The sequence below is a fragment of the Lepisosteus platostomus genome, unplaced genomic scaffold (genome assembly GCF_059453375.1).
Source record: "Lepisosteus platostomus isolate fLepPlt1 unplaced genomic scaffold, fLepPlt1.hap1 Scaffold_59_H1, whole genome shotgun sequence".
Classification (NCBI taxonomy): domain Eukaryota; kingdom Metazoa; phylum Chordata; class Actinopteri; order Semionotiformes; family Lepisosteidae; genus Lepisosteus; species Lepisosteus platostomus.
This window is the reverse complement of record NW_028291675.1, coordinates 377,385-390,731: the sequence shown is the minus strand read 5'-3', so window position 1 is coordinate 390,731 and position 13,347 is coordinate 377,385. Positions and strand designations below refer to the sequence as shown.

Genomic DNA, 13,347 nt, shown 5'->3' with positions numbered 1-13,347 from the left:
CTCAAAACGTTTTCTAGCTTTGAGGTAAAAAAATGAATTTCTTCATCCTTTACCTCTGTAGAGCTGTACAGTCTTGAGTAGAAGGCCTTGGTGCAGGAGAGGATAGCACTCGGCTCTGTTCTCTCTCGTCCCTCCTCATCAACTACACTTTCCATGACAGACTTGGAGCCTACCACTTTCCTGAAAAAGAAGCGAGTACACTTCTCATTTTCTTCCAAGAACTGCACTCTGCCTCTTAACAGCACTCCTCGACTACTTTCTTCGGCTATGCTCCGGATGTCCTTTTTTAAAAGGGTGATATCCTCGAGCACATCGAAGCCACTGTGCAGCATCGTGTAGAGACGCTGCAGCTGCCTCTGTTTCCTGGCTAGCACTCCTCTCCGTCTGGCAGCAGCCTTCCTTCCCTCAGCCATGAAAAAGGTCTTTGTCCTCATCTTCACCTCCTCCCACCACTCTCCTACTGACCCGTACAGACACTGCAAGGACAGCCACTGTGATAGTTTCTCCTTGTAGCGGGATACTACCCCCTCGTTCTCTAGCAGCTTTGTGTTGAGTTTCCAGAGGCCTGGGCCAAAGACAGTCCCGCCCTGGAGTTCCACTCTACACCCTAAAGCCTGATGATCTGAGAAGAAGACAGGCTGAAGAGTGACCCCAACAACTTTCACTCTCTCTGAGACAAAGCAATAGTCAATTCTGGAGCTGCTATTCCTCCCTGACCATGTATATCCTGCTGTTGTGGGATATATACATCTATATGTGTCTGAGAGTTTAAAGTCTTGAACTAAGTTTTGCAGGGCCAGTGAGCTGGAATCCAATTTTATCGGAGAGCTAGACTGCCTGTCTGTGTGCTCTAAGATACAATTAAAATCCCCTCCCACTATCACGTCTGTGCTACTTAACAATAGGGGAGAGAGTGCCTTGAGTAGCTCCACCCTTCCTCCCACGTCAGTAGGACAATACACATTGATTAGCCGCAGGTTAACGGTCCCCCATTCCACATCCACACACAGCAACCTGCCATCTATGACCCTCTGAATACTTTTCAATTTGAAAGCCCATCCTTTGAAAAGAATGGCCACGCCAGAGGCTCTGTTGTTATTGTCCCCTGACCAAACAGAAGGCCCTTTATCCCACCTATCTTTAAAGCTTTTATACCTCTCTTGATAGGCTAAAGCACACTCCTGCAACATCAACACATCTCCCTCTCTCTGCTGGAGGTAATCAAAGACACACTGGCATTTAACTCTGTCATTGATACCTCTGGTGTTAAGAGAAATTATGTTTAGAGCCATTTTACATAAGAAAGTGGAACCAGTCTTTACAAAACACATTTCTCTTCGGTCTCACCTGTTACCTTCTCTTTCTTTTTCTTCTTACCAATTTCCTGCCAGCCATCCTCTGAATGAGCCTTCATCAGGGTGGCAGCAGTAAAAGCATTCACGGAGTCCATTTCAAGGAAGGGGGTAGAGGGAGGGGTGGAGGGGTTCCAGCTGTCCCCATCGCCATTCTCTCCTTCCTCCTCGCTCGGGGAGAAAACAGAGTCATTTTTCCTTTTCCTCAAGTCCAGCTCCTGGGAGCACTGAGGGGAAAGGGGTGCAGCCGATGCACCAGTCTCCTCTTCCCCCTCACCCACCAGCTGTTGCAGATCCTCCGTGATGGACTGGATGGAGGAGAGGAGGGCATCTGTAGCACTTGCAGAGTCTGAGAAAAGCAGCTCCGCTGAATCCTGGGTATCGTCGCTGGACCCGCTCCACCGGGGGGCCCCACACTGGCCCTCGTTCTGAGGAGCAGGAGTGGGGGAGGGGTCCTCGCTGTTCTCGGGGGTTTTCAAACCCTCGTGCTTGTCTGGTGCAGTCTGCGGTTGTGGGAGCGTAGTGGATTTCTCTTCCACCGGCCCCGGAGCCACAGCAGGACTGATCCTGGCTGGAGGCTGAGACTCTTTGTCCAACAAGGGTTCTTTGTTTGACTTGTTGTTTGCTTTGGCTTTTCGGGCCGGTTTGGCTGAAACAAGCACTGCCTCATCCTTTCTCATTTTGAGTTTATTGGCGTAGGCGTGAGGGCAGTTCTTAAAAACGTGTCCTTCCGAGCCACATAAATTGCACTTTGGCAGCATTGAACAGTCAGAGGCTAAATGTCCCTGTTTGCCACAGGTCTTGCAGCATTTCACAGTGCAGGAAGATGCCAGGTGTCCCACAGCACCACAGCGCCGACACACCTTTGGTTGTCCCACATAAAAAACATAGCCATTGCAGGCGCCCAGCCGGATTGTAGAGGGCAGGTGCCTTAAGCCTCCATTTACATTGTCCGGTAGTAAGCGAACCTCGAATTTCCTTGCTCCTGTTTTTATACCGTCAACATCTCTAACCTCAGTTCCATGGTGGACGGTGCAGTACTGGTTAAGCCAGGTGTGAATGTCCTCCGTCTTTGCCAGTTCCGAGAACATAACAACATGCACCGTTTTCCTCTCTCTCTGTGTCAGAGGCTGCAAGTTGATCTTCTCAAGTGCAGGAACTTTCCCTCTTTTTGCCTCAAACACATCCACGCATTGTTCAAACAGAGGATAGGTACCAAATACAACCTCAAATGCTTTCTGACCTGGGAGAGCAAAGATGAAATCCAAGTGCCGAGGTTCAAAGCCAAGTTCCTTCTGTAACACTTTTCTGCTGAACTGCATACGATCCATGAACAGGTCATCCAAAAGCTCAAAACGTACAGCATTCTTGCGGGATCCAAAGGTTGCCATCTCAAACTGCAAAACAAACACTGCTTCCACAAAACAAGAAAACAATCCAACTACTCCAACTACAGGCTGATCAAGGTATCTCCCCTGCCAGGTAAGCCGAGAGCCGCAGGCGATGAGCCCGGAGCTGAACGGGCCCCACTGGCTCGTTTGTAAGGCCAGGTGCATTGCCAACCACGACCGGCAGGGCAGAGGCCTTGAAGGCAGCCTGGGCTCCTGCAGCTGTCCAGCCACGCACTCTGGTTTCTCTTCATCTCGTACAAATCTTTTGCCTTTTACTAAAGATTTCCATGAAGAGGAGCATGAATGAGTTCCATACAATTTTTGTGCTTTCCTGCCTTCGGGTGGGGCGCAGCTGGGCTGGTCAAAGAGAGAAAACAAAACCGCTCACAATCACTCTTATTACTGCGACTGTGGCCGTCTGCTCTGCGAGTCCTCGGTCTCCGCCTGTCTGATTGGTGCTCTTTTCTTTGGGGGGCGGGAAGTGTCCGGCCGCAAATATGAAGCGTTACAGCAACGACATGCCATGAGACGATTGATAACGATTTCCATAGGATCCACGCGGTTGCCTGGCAACCGTCAGCTTTGCGCAGTGGCAGTATCGTAGCCTGTGAGGTTTAGCCGATGCGCGATTATTGCTAGTTGAAAACTTTTCCCAATACCCCGCTTCCGCCGGTTTGCAATACAATCGGCGAAAGCAATTCTTGACAGTCTCGTCAGAGACTGAGCAAGGTGTTTAAAGACAGATTTTGTCATGGTAACATCATGGTAGAAAGAAACAAGCTTGTTACGTCTCAACAGAAACACTCTTTAGCTCTTTCAGCGTTATGCAGAGAACAGCGTCTGTCGAGATCACTTTTGAGTCAGCGCGAAACGCCGTGTGCTGTCAGTTTGATTTCATATTGCTCGTAGCGGCGCCCGGCTTTTGTCTGTCAAACGTTAGGTTGCCCTTCTTCATGCTGCATCGTCGGCATGAGTGGAGCTTTTTAAACGTCTGTATTTACTGCGCCTCATAAGAAATCGTTTGTCCCCGTTCAAAACAGATTGTGCGATGTCCTGCAGCGTTCGCAAAGCAAACCTTTGACAGTTTGAAAGAGGAATTTATTCTGCTTCCTGTGCGTGCAGTAGTTACAAAGTTGAACGTCTTTATACGATCTGCCGCAGATCTTACAAACGAGCCAGTGGGGCCCGTTCAGCTCGGGGCTCATCGCCTGCGGCTCACGGCTTGCGAGCGTGCCCAATCCGTGCGATAACTTGGAAAACACCCGGCCACACTGTGCCGGAAACGACGCACTCTGGGAAGCCGCTATGCAAAGCGAGGTCCCAAGATCCCCTGCGGCCGGACACTTCCCGCCCCCCAAAGAAAAGAGCGCCAATCAGACGGCCGGAGATCGAGGACTCGCGGAGCAGACGGCCACAATCACCATTACAAGAGCGATTGCGAACGTGCTTGTTTTCTCTCTTTGACCAGCCCAGCTGCCCGCGACCCGAAAGCAGGAAATCACAAAAATTGCAGGGAACTCATTCGTGCTCCTCTCCACGGAAATCTTTAGTAAAAGGCGAAAGAGTTGTACGAGATGAAGAGAAACCAGAGTGCATGGCTGCACAGCTGCAGGAGCCCAGGCCGCCTTCAAGGCCTCTGCCCTGCCGGTCGTGGTTGGCAATACACCTGGCCTTACAAACGAGCCAGTGGGGCCCGTTCAGCTCCGGGCTCATCGCCTGCGGCTCACGGTTTGCGAGCGTGCCCAATCCGTGCGATAACTCGGAAAACACCCGGCCACACTGTGCCGGAAACGACGCACTCTGGGAAGCCGCTATCCAGGCAAGGTCCCAAGATCCCCTGCGGCCGGACACTTGCCGCCCACCAAAGAAAAGAGCGCCAATCAGACGGCCGGAGACCAAGGACTCGCGGAGCAGACGGCCACAATCACCATTACAAGAGCGATTGCGAACGTGCTTGTTTTCTCTCTTTGACCAACCCAGCTGCGCCCCACCCGAAGGCAGAGAAGCACAAAAATTGCATGGAACTCATTCATGCGCCTCTCCACAGAAATCTTTAGTAAAAGGCGAAAGATTCGCATGAGATGAAGAGAAACCAGAGTGCGTGGCTGCACAGCTGCAGGAGCCCAGGCCGCCTTCAAAGCCTCTGCGCTGCCGGTCATGGTTGGCAATGCACCTGGCCTTACAAACTAGCCAGTGGGGCCCGTTCAGCTCCGGGCTCATCGCCTGCGGCTCTCAGCTTGCGGCCGTGCCCAATCCGTGCGATAAGTCGGAAAACACCCAGCCACACTGTGCCGGAAACGACGCACTCTGGGAAGCCGCTATGAAAAGCGAGGTCCCAAGATCCCCTGCGGCCGGACACTTCCCGCCCCCCAGAGAAAAGAGCGCCAATCAGACGGCCGGAGACCGAGGACTCGCGGAGCAGACGGCCACAATCACCATTACAAGAGCGATTGCGAACGTGCTTGTTTTCTCTCTTTGACCAGCCCAGCTGCCCGCCACCCGAAAGCAGGGAAGCACAAAAACTGCAGGGAACTCATTCGTGCTCCTCTCCATGGAAATTTTTAGTAAAAGGCGAAAGATTTGTACGAGATGAAGAGAAACCAGAGTGCGTGGCTGCACAGCTGCAGGAGCCCAGGCCGCCTTCAAGGCCTCTGCCCTGCCGGTCGTGGTTGGCAATACACCTGGCCTTACAAACGAGCCAGTGGGGCCCGTTCAGCTCCGGGCTCATCGCCTGCGGCTCACGGCTTGCGAGCATGCCCAATCCGTGCGATAACTCGGAAAACACCCGGCCACACTGTGCCGGAAACGACGCACTCTGGGAAGCCGCTATGCAAAGCGAGGTCCCAAGATCCCCTGCGGCCGGACACTTCCCGCCCCCCAAAGAAAAGAGCGCCAATCAGACGGCCGGAGACCGAGGACTCGCGGAGCAGACGGCCACAATCGCCATAACAAGACCGATTGCGAGCGTTTTTGTTTTCTCTCTTTGACCAGCCCAGCTGCGCCCCACCCGAAAGCAGAGAAGCACAAATATTGCATGGAACTCATTCATGCTTCTCTCCGCGGGAATCTTTAGTAAAAGGCGAAAGATTTGTACGAAATGAAGAGAAACCAGAGTGCGTGGCTGCACAGCTGCAGGAGCCCAGTCCGCCTTCAAAGCCTCTGCGCTGCCGGTCGTGGTTTGCAATGCACCTGGCCTTACAAACGAGCCAGTGGGGCCCGTTCAGCTCCGGGCTCATCGCCTGCGGCTCACGGCTTGCGAGCGTGCCCAATCCGTGCGATAACTCGGAAAACACCCGGCCACACTGTGCCGGAAACGACGCACTCTGGGAAGCCGCTATGCAAAGCGAGGTCCCAAGATCCCCTGCGGCCGGACACTTCCCACCCCCCAAAGAAAAGAGCGCCAATCAGACGGCCGGAGACCGAGGACTCGCGGAGCAGACTGCCACAATCGCCATAACAAGACCGATTGCGAGCGTTTTTGTTTTCTCTCTTTGACCAGCCAGGCTGCGCCCCACCCGAAGGCAGGGAAGCACAAAAATTGCATGGAACTCATTCATGCTCCTCTCCACGGAAATCTTTAGTAAAAGGCGAAAGATTTGTACGAGATGAAGAGAAACCAGAGTGCGTGGCTGCACAGCTGCAGGAGCCCAGGCCGCCTTCAAAGCCTCTGCGCTGCCGGTCATGGTTGGCAATACACCTGGCCTTACAAACGAGCCAGTGGGGCCCGTTCAGCTCCGGGCTCATCGCCTGCGGCTCTCAGCTTGCGGCCGTTCCCAATCCGTGCGATAAGTCGGAAAACACCCAGCCACACTGTGCCGGAAACGACGCACTCTGGGAAGCCGCTATGCAAAGCGAGGTCCCAAGATCCCCTGCGGCCGGACACTTCCCGCCCCCCAAAGAAAAGAGCGCCAATCAGACAGCCGGAGACCGAGGACTCGCGGAGCAGACGGCCACAATTGCCATAACAAGAGTGATTGCGAACGTTTTTGTTTTCTCTCTTTGACCAGCCAGGCTGCGCCCCACCCGAAGGCAGGGAAGCACAAAAATTGCATGGAACTTATTCATGCTCCTCTCCACGGAAATCTTTAATAAAAGGTGAAAGATTTGTACGAGATGAAGAGAAACCAGAGTGCGTGGCTGCACAGCTGCAGGAGCCCAGACCGCCTTCAAAGCCTCTGCGCTGCCGGTCGTGGTTGGCAATGCACCTGGCCTTACAAACTAGCCAGTGGGGCCCGTTCAGCCCCGGGCTCATCGCCTGCGGCTCTCGGCTTGTGGGCGTGCCCAATCCGTGCGATAACTCGGAAAACACCCGGCCACACTGTGTCGGAAACAACGCACTGTAAGGCACCTTGAAGCGTGCACCCCCAACATTCTTCTTTGCACATCTGTGAAAGGTAAACTCTTGAGCAAACTCTGAACCAGCTCTAAGGAAACTAATCCGATTAGACGTTACTTTGACTCATCCTTTAAGGGACCCTTGATAATTGGAGAAATCAATGATTTCGAATGAATTCTGTATGCGTCAAAAGACAGCTATACACAGAAAACATGCAGGACACTGCTCATGATGTTTCCCGAGCCGAAACACAGTGCGTTTTTCCAAGCCATCTGACAAAGCCCGCCCACTGAAAACTGCAGCAGATCGTGTAAAGACGTTCAACTTTGTAACTACTGCACGCACAGGAAGCAGAATAAATTCCTCTTTTCAAACTGTCAAAGGTTTGCTTTGCGAACGCTGCAGGACATCGCAAAATCTCTTTTGAACGGGGACAAACGATTTCTTATGGGGCGCAGTAAGTACAGACGTTTAAAAAGCTCCACTCATGCCGACGATGCAGCATGAAGAAGCGCAACCTAACGTTTGACAGACAAAAGCCGGGCGCCGCTACGAGCAATATGAAATCAAACTGACAGCACACGGCGTTTCGCGCTGACTCAAAAGTGATCTCGACAGACGCTGTTCTCTGCATAACACTGAAAGAGCTAAAGAGCGTTTCTGTTGAGACGTAACCCAGTGGGCAAAAGACGTATAATATACGTCTATTAAACGCATACCTCAGACGTCTAAATGTGGTCTGCAATTCGTCTAGAATGAAATTCTAATATACGTCTATTGTTATACGTCAATTATACGTCTATGATTAGATGTTCATTATACGTAAATGGTTGGAGTTCTATTATACGGATAAATTTAGAGGACTATTATACATATATGGTAGGAGTTCCGGATAACTTTAGAGGACTATTCTACGTATATGGTTGGAGGTCTATTATACGGATAACTTTAGAGGTCTATTATACGTATATGGGTAGAGGTCTATTATACGGATAACTTTAGAGGTCTATTATATGTATATGGTTAGAGGTCTATTATACGGATAACTTTAGAGGTCTATTATACGTATATGGGTAGAGGTCTATTATACATCAAAGTTAGGTTTTACAGGTGTAGAAACTAGTAAATCAACCCAATGATTTGGTTTAGAAATTTATTGTGAAAATACACATTCACACCTGAAAAATATGTATTTCAAATTATACATTGTATACAATCAATCAACAATCAACATATGGGCAATAATCATAAAAAACACAACTAGTCTTAAACTTCAGCTACAAATTCTGGTAATATGGCAATATACAGTATAGTAACGGCAAACACAAACTAATTACATTAACACACTAACTCAAAACCACATTTTGATTCAAATATACATTTTAAAATGTACAACTTCTATATTTCCAAGAAAAAAAATATTACAATGGAAGTTAAGACGATTTTTGTCCACTATTTGCAAACCCTGTGTAATTGTCCTAACAGTTAGAACCAAAAACCTAGTATTTTCAGTGTCCAGATCTCCTGGCCCCCTGCCTTGCATATGCATTCTTCAAGTAACACATTGCGTGCTCCTTTATTTCTTTTTCTGCTGATTTAGGGCGGGACTTCAGCACCGCAGCTAGGAGAAAATTATATAATATTACTTCCCAAATTAATGATGATTAATATCTTCTTTAGTATAATCTAAAAAATGAACGGTTTACTAAGCTCAAAGCTGAAATAAATGTATAAAATTTGGCTTGCATCATAGAAGTTGAGCAATAAAGTCTGTCCTAATTAAAGAGTACCCAAAGTTTGAAAGTACAACATAGAATAAGAATAGAGAAACGGCAAAACGATTTAGTGTCATCTTCCCCATTCACACCATTCCCCATTTTGAATGAATTCTGTATGCGTTAAAAGACAGCTATACACAGAAAACATGCAGGACACTGCTCACAATGTTTGCCGAGCCGAAACACAGTGCGTTTTTCCAAGCCATTTGACAACGCCCGCCCACTGAAAACTGCAGCAGATCGTGTAAAGACGTTCAACTTTGTAACTACTGCACGCACAGGAAGCAGAATAAATTCCTCTTTTCAAACTGTCAAAGGTTTGCTTTGCGAACGCTGCAGGACATCGCACAACCTCTTTTGAATGGGGACAAACGATTTCTTATGGGGCGCAGTAAGTACAGACGTTTAAAAAGCTCCACTATTTTTATGTGCCATTTTTTGCTTATTCACTTACTATTTTAATCAAAATAATATTAAGAAAGATCTGTATGTATTCAGATAGTATTATTATTGTTCATACTTACTCGTCAAAAGAGGATTGCTGAGATATTTGCGGATATACTTCTACGTTTGAAAAACGTGTCCAAAATGGTGACCAACGAATACTAGCAATGCATTGTGGTATATAACCGGAAAATATGCTGGGTTCGATATTTTCTCAACGTATGCGTTTATTAATGTTGTCGATATTATGGTTGAAATTTAACATTGATAATACATCGCGGCTATGTGCCCCCTGCTATGAGCTGATGTGCAATTTTAACGCATGCAGTTAGTAAGGATCGGTCACTGTTGTATGGTATTATATACAGTATAATGACATTATGGAATAGGATGGGGACAGGCCTGGCATCACGGGGGGAGGGAGGAATGTCGCCCCTTCAGTTTTGGGCAAAAAGATGTACCTAACTTACCTAGGAGTATACGGCACTCTGCACAGTGTACGAAGTAATTTTCGCAGTAATTAATTTATTATATTTACTATATTTATTATACACGTGTAAATTAATTACTGCGAAAATAATTTACTTCGTACACTGTGCAGAGTGCCGTATACTCCTAGTTGCGGCACACACGATACATACAGTAAAAAGCCTCAGGCACTGTGTTAGATGTGTTTTCGACGTTATATATGCGTTTATTAATGTCGTCGATTTTACGGTTGCAATTCGACTTTGATTATACGTCGAGGCGACGTATATATACGTATAGCCGTATTTTCGCCGTGAATATACGTATATTCGACGAATCAGTGCCCACTGGGTAAACTCTTCAGCAAACTCTGAACCAGCTCTAAGGAAACTAATCAGATTAGACGTTACTTTGACTCATCTTTTTACGCTAGGGTTAGGGTTAGCATTCCCACGCTACTTAGACACTTTGTTTACGCTCAGTGCTTGATTTTGGGAACTTCAGGACGAGTGGGAATTTTCTCCTATCTGTCAATTCTGTTTTGTTTTGGAGACTCTTGGCTGCCTATGTTGTACAGTGCAGCGTGAAGGAAACATTTTCCAAAACTGTGTCAGCTCAAAAGTTGTAAGAAAACCTCTCCAGCTGCTTTAACTCTCTTCATTTTTGTCATTTAATGTGACACTCGATGTATAACTGGAGCCTCACATATGCAAATGGTGAGGCTCCAGTTCGACACCCAGTTCAATACCACTTTACAGTAAATGACAAAAGCATGGCAGACTGTGCCGGACCGGCAGATTACTTCCGCTTATTTTTACCATATTAAACAATGGAAATCCAACCACTTGCATTTGTGACACTTGATTTTGGCTGCACCTAAGACACTCTTAAATCTTCAAACACATTTCTCTTCTCCCGCAACACTCTTGTCTGTCGGCGCTATGTGGCAGCGTTGCATGACAACCCATCTCACCACGGAAAGGAACCTAACAGCTTTGGTAAGAGAGGAGAAAAGGACCTGGCCCGTACGCGGCTCAAACCCACAACCTTGGCGTTACTAGCACCACCATCTAACCAACTGAGCTAACCGACCTCACAACAGTGGTCCTCTCTGTGCTGCAAAAAATCAAGCTCAGGGAATTTCTTTTGTCCTTTGAATAGAAAGCCGTGTAATTCAGTGTACGGGCTTTCTCGTGCAGTTTCATAGTTCTTGTAACCCAAATCCTACACTGGCCTGAAGTGCCCCCCCATTTCACAGCATTTTTCAGCTGATTTAAAATGTACCTAAAGGAGAAGCATTATTGAAGACCATCAATTACCAAGAGCTTTTGTCAAAGGTTTTGGTGGTCATTTTTAATGACCACAGAGCACTATGACCTCGGTTTTACATCTCATCCAAAAGACAGCGCCCTTTTTCCAACACAGCTTCTCCGTCACTATATTGGGACATTGGGACCCGTACAGACCTCAGAGTGAGCGCCCATTAACACCACTTCCAGCTGGAAGCTTTGTTTTTCCCTGTAGCTCACCCTCATCCTGGTACTGACCTGGCTCACACCTGCTTAGCTTCAGTGGGTTTTCAGTTGCGAGTTGCAAAAGTTGGGATACAAGTGTAGCGGCAATGCTTGTTAATAAGACAGAATTAAGCGTTGGTATGCTGTCCTAAATGAAGCCCCATCTCACCCCCCATCTCTGTGGTGCAGCCACAGAGAAAGTATTCATGCAGACTGATTTAAGTTGTTTTCTTTTGATAGGGAACAGCTCCCAGACAGGGATGCACTTAGCTAAGCCTGGCTATCATGATCAATGGTCATCCATTGGCGCCTATCTGTCTAGGGAGTGCTGAATGGACATCTGGACTGCATTCTTAAGTGTCAAGAGTAAGTGACTTATATCTCACCTTGACCAACCAATCAGGGACTGGCAGGGCGTGGTAATACCACGTGGGTCTCCAATGCCCGCCAAACTCTCAACCAATCAGCACACATCTGTGTCTTGGTCAAAAAGGGAGCGCAAGCTCAGATCGGGGCTCTCCTTGGCCATTTTCGCGCATCCTCAGAGACAATCACGTGACAACTGCTGTTGTCTGCATAGGGACTTGGACTTTGTTCTAAGCGCGAGGCCAAGCATCCCGTACGTACTCAGAATTCTACTAACGTGAATGCTCCGTTTGATCAACGGCAGCCTACAGTTGGACCCTCGTCGACAACCTGAATAGCTTATTCAGAAGCAGCGCTGGACCGGGAACGAACCAGTTTCTTCCCAGGCAAAAGAGTGACTTGTGAGGACTCGCGGTCACACTCTGTGCATAGAGACTTTCTACTAGCCAGCCGGACTGCTGGTAGATCCCCTCGGAGCAACGACTGCCCTGCGCGCCGCAGTCAGATTCCTCCGCCCGTCCTACTCCGAGCTGCACCTTGACTGGTTGGCTGGTAGCCAGAGGACGCCGACACAACGCCCATTGGACAACCGCTGGAACAGAGGCTGCAACAGAGCTTGTCAGCTGGTTTGGTGTTCGTGCCGGGAAATTCCAAATCCATACACAGTGGATAAGTTAACCCCATGTTCTACATTGCGTCTCGAGAATTCAATTGTACCTCAACACAAGTTGTTATCAATTTAATTCATGAGTAATGTATTTACTTCCGAGTTTAGAGTAACAATGGGTAATAACACTGATTAGCGATTTGGTAACCGAACGATATATATTGACATATATTCTCTGTTGTGTATCTCTTTGTGTTTGCATCTCTTCGAGATTATATATCTTGTATATTGATAACCCTCACAGTAAGGTCTGCCGCTCGTATCCAGGCAGACTAGTATATGTTTGGTGCACAATTTATATTAATAAATGTATCTCGTGTATTGAACCCGTGTGTGTGCGTTGTTAGTTGTTCTGGCGATTGATTTTCTAAAAGCCCCAACGAACAACCTCGTGATTACTGCTACAATTAATAAGTGTCTCAGTAAACCCATCAAACCACTACATTTAATGGCGTCCCTGGGTGGGCGAGTTTAGAATGAAATGAGACTCAATCGCACAGAATAACTGATGTTGCTGTGAGTTCAAGTTCAGCACAGCACCGTGGCTTTTATACGCGAATACCGGGTGTGCTGATAACTGCGTAAAGAAATCCCCCTGTTTTCTAGCGTTTAGTGTAACGTGTGCTGATTGGAAATCCATCTGCTCGGGTGTTTAGATTCCATACTGTATTTTGGTAAAAGGAAAAAAAGTAATACTCTTAAAGTTTCTCTGACGTAATGACAATGGCTGCTAAAATGTCTGAAGTGGAGTCGCTTATAAGTACTATTTCTAGCGACGACAATCCTGGTTACTGGAGCGGTATCGAAAAGTTGAACTTTGATGATATTGAGAAGCTGCAAGTAGATTTAGTAGCTAAGGTAGCGAACCAGCTTAACACAGGAGGGTCTGTGAACGCAGTTCAGGTCCTATCTAGTTTCGCCTTAAATCTAGCTAAACAGCTGGAACTGTCTTTGTCCGAGCTGACAAAGTTTCAAACGCTTCAGGGAAAGCTAGAAAGATATAAGGCGGAGCGAGTTGAGTTGTTGGATAT

The 13,347-nt window shown here is 47.9% G+C and overlaps 8 non-coding genes across 8 annotated transcripts; 2 read left to right on the top strand and 6 right to left on the bottom strand.

Annotated features, from left to right (window-relative positions):
- The first annotated feature begins 2,974 nt into the window (after window positions 1–2,974).
- LOC148632852 (U5 spliceosomal RNA) lies at window positions 2,975–3,088 on the top strand. The gene has a single exon (XR_015934219.1). It is a non-coding gene; the product is annotated as a U5 spliceosomal RNA (small nuclear RNA).
- Window positions 3,089–3,321: 233 nt separating this feature from the next.
- On the top strand, window positions 3,322–3,463 carry LOC148632851 (U4 spliceosomal RNA). The gene has a single exon (XR_015934181.1). It is a non-coding gene; the product is annotated as a U4 spliceosomal RNA (small nuclear RNA).
- A 759-nt stretch (window positions 3,464–4,222) lies between these two features.
- LOC148632850 (U5 spliceosomal RNA) lies at window positions 4,223–4,337 on the bottom strand. Its single transcript, XR_015934224.1, has one exon. It is a non-coding gene; the product is annotated as a U5 spliceosomal RNA (small nuclear RNA).
- Window positions 4,338–4,727: 390 nt separating this feature from the next.
- On the bottom strand, window positions 4,728–4,844 carry LOC148632849 (U5 spliceosomal RNA). The gene has a single exon (XR_015934168.1). It is a non-coding gene; the product is annotated as a U5 spliceosomal RNA (small nuclear RNA).
- Window positions 4,845–5,237: 393 nt separating this feature from the next.
- Window positions 5,238–5,352, bottom strand: LOC148632848 (U5 spliceosomal RNA). Its single transcript, XR_015934226.1, has one exon. It is a non-coding gene; the product is annotated as a U5 spliceosomal RNA (small nuclear RNA).
- A 391-nt stretch (window positions 5,353–5,743) lies between these two features.
- On the bottom strand, window positions 5,744–5,860 carry LOC148632847 (U5 spliceosomal RNA). The gene has a single exon (XR_015934227.1). It is a non-coding gene; the product is annotated as a U5 spliceosomal RNA (small nuclear RNA).
- A 391-nt stretch (window positions 5,861–6,251) lies between these two features.
- Window positions 6,252–6,368, bottom strand: LOC148632846 (U5 spliceosomal RNA). The gene has a single exon (XR_015934212.1). It is a non-coding gene; the product is annotated as a U5 spliceosomal RNA (small nuclear RNA).
- Window positions 6,369–6,759: 391 nt separating this feature from the next.
- On the bottom strand, window positions 6,760–6,876 carry LOC148632845 (U5 spliceosomal RNA). Its single transcript, XR_015934163.1, has one exon. It is a non-coding gene; the product is annotated as a U5 spliceosomal RNA (small nuclear RNA).
- Window positions 6,877–13,347: the final 6,471 nt, after the last annotated feature.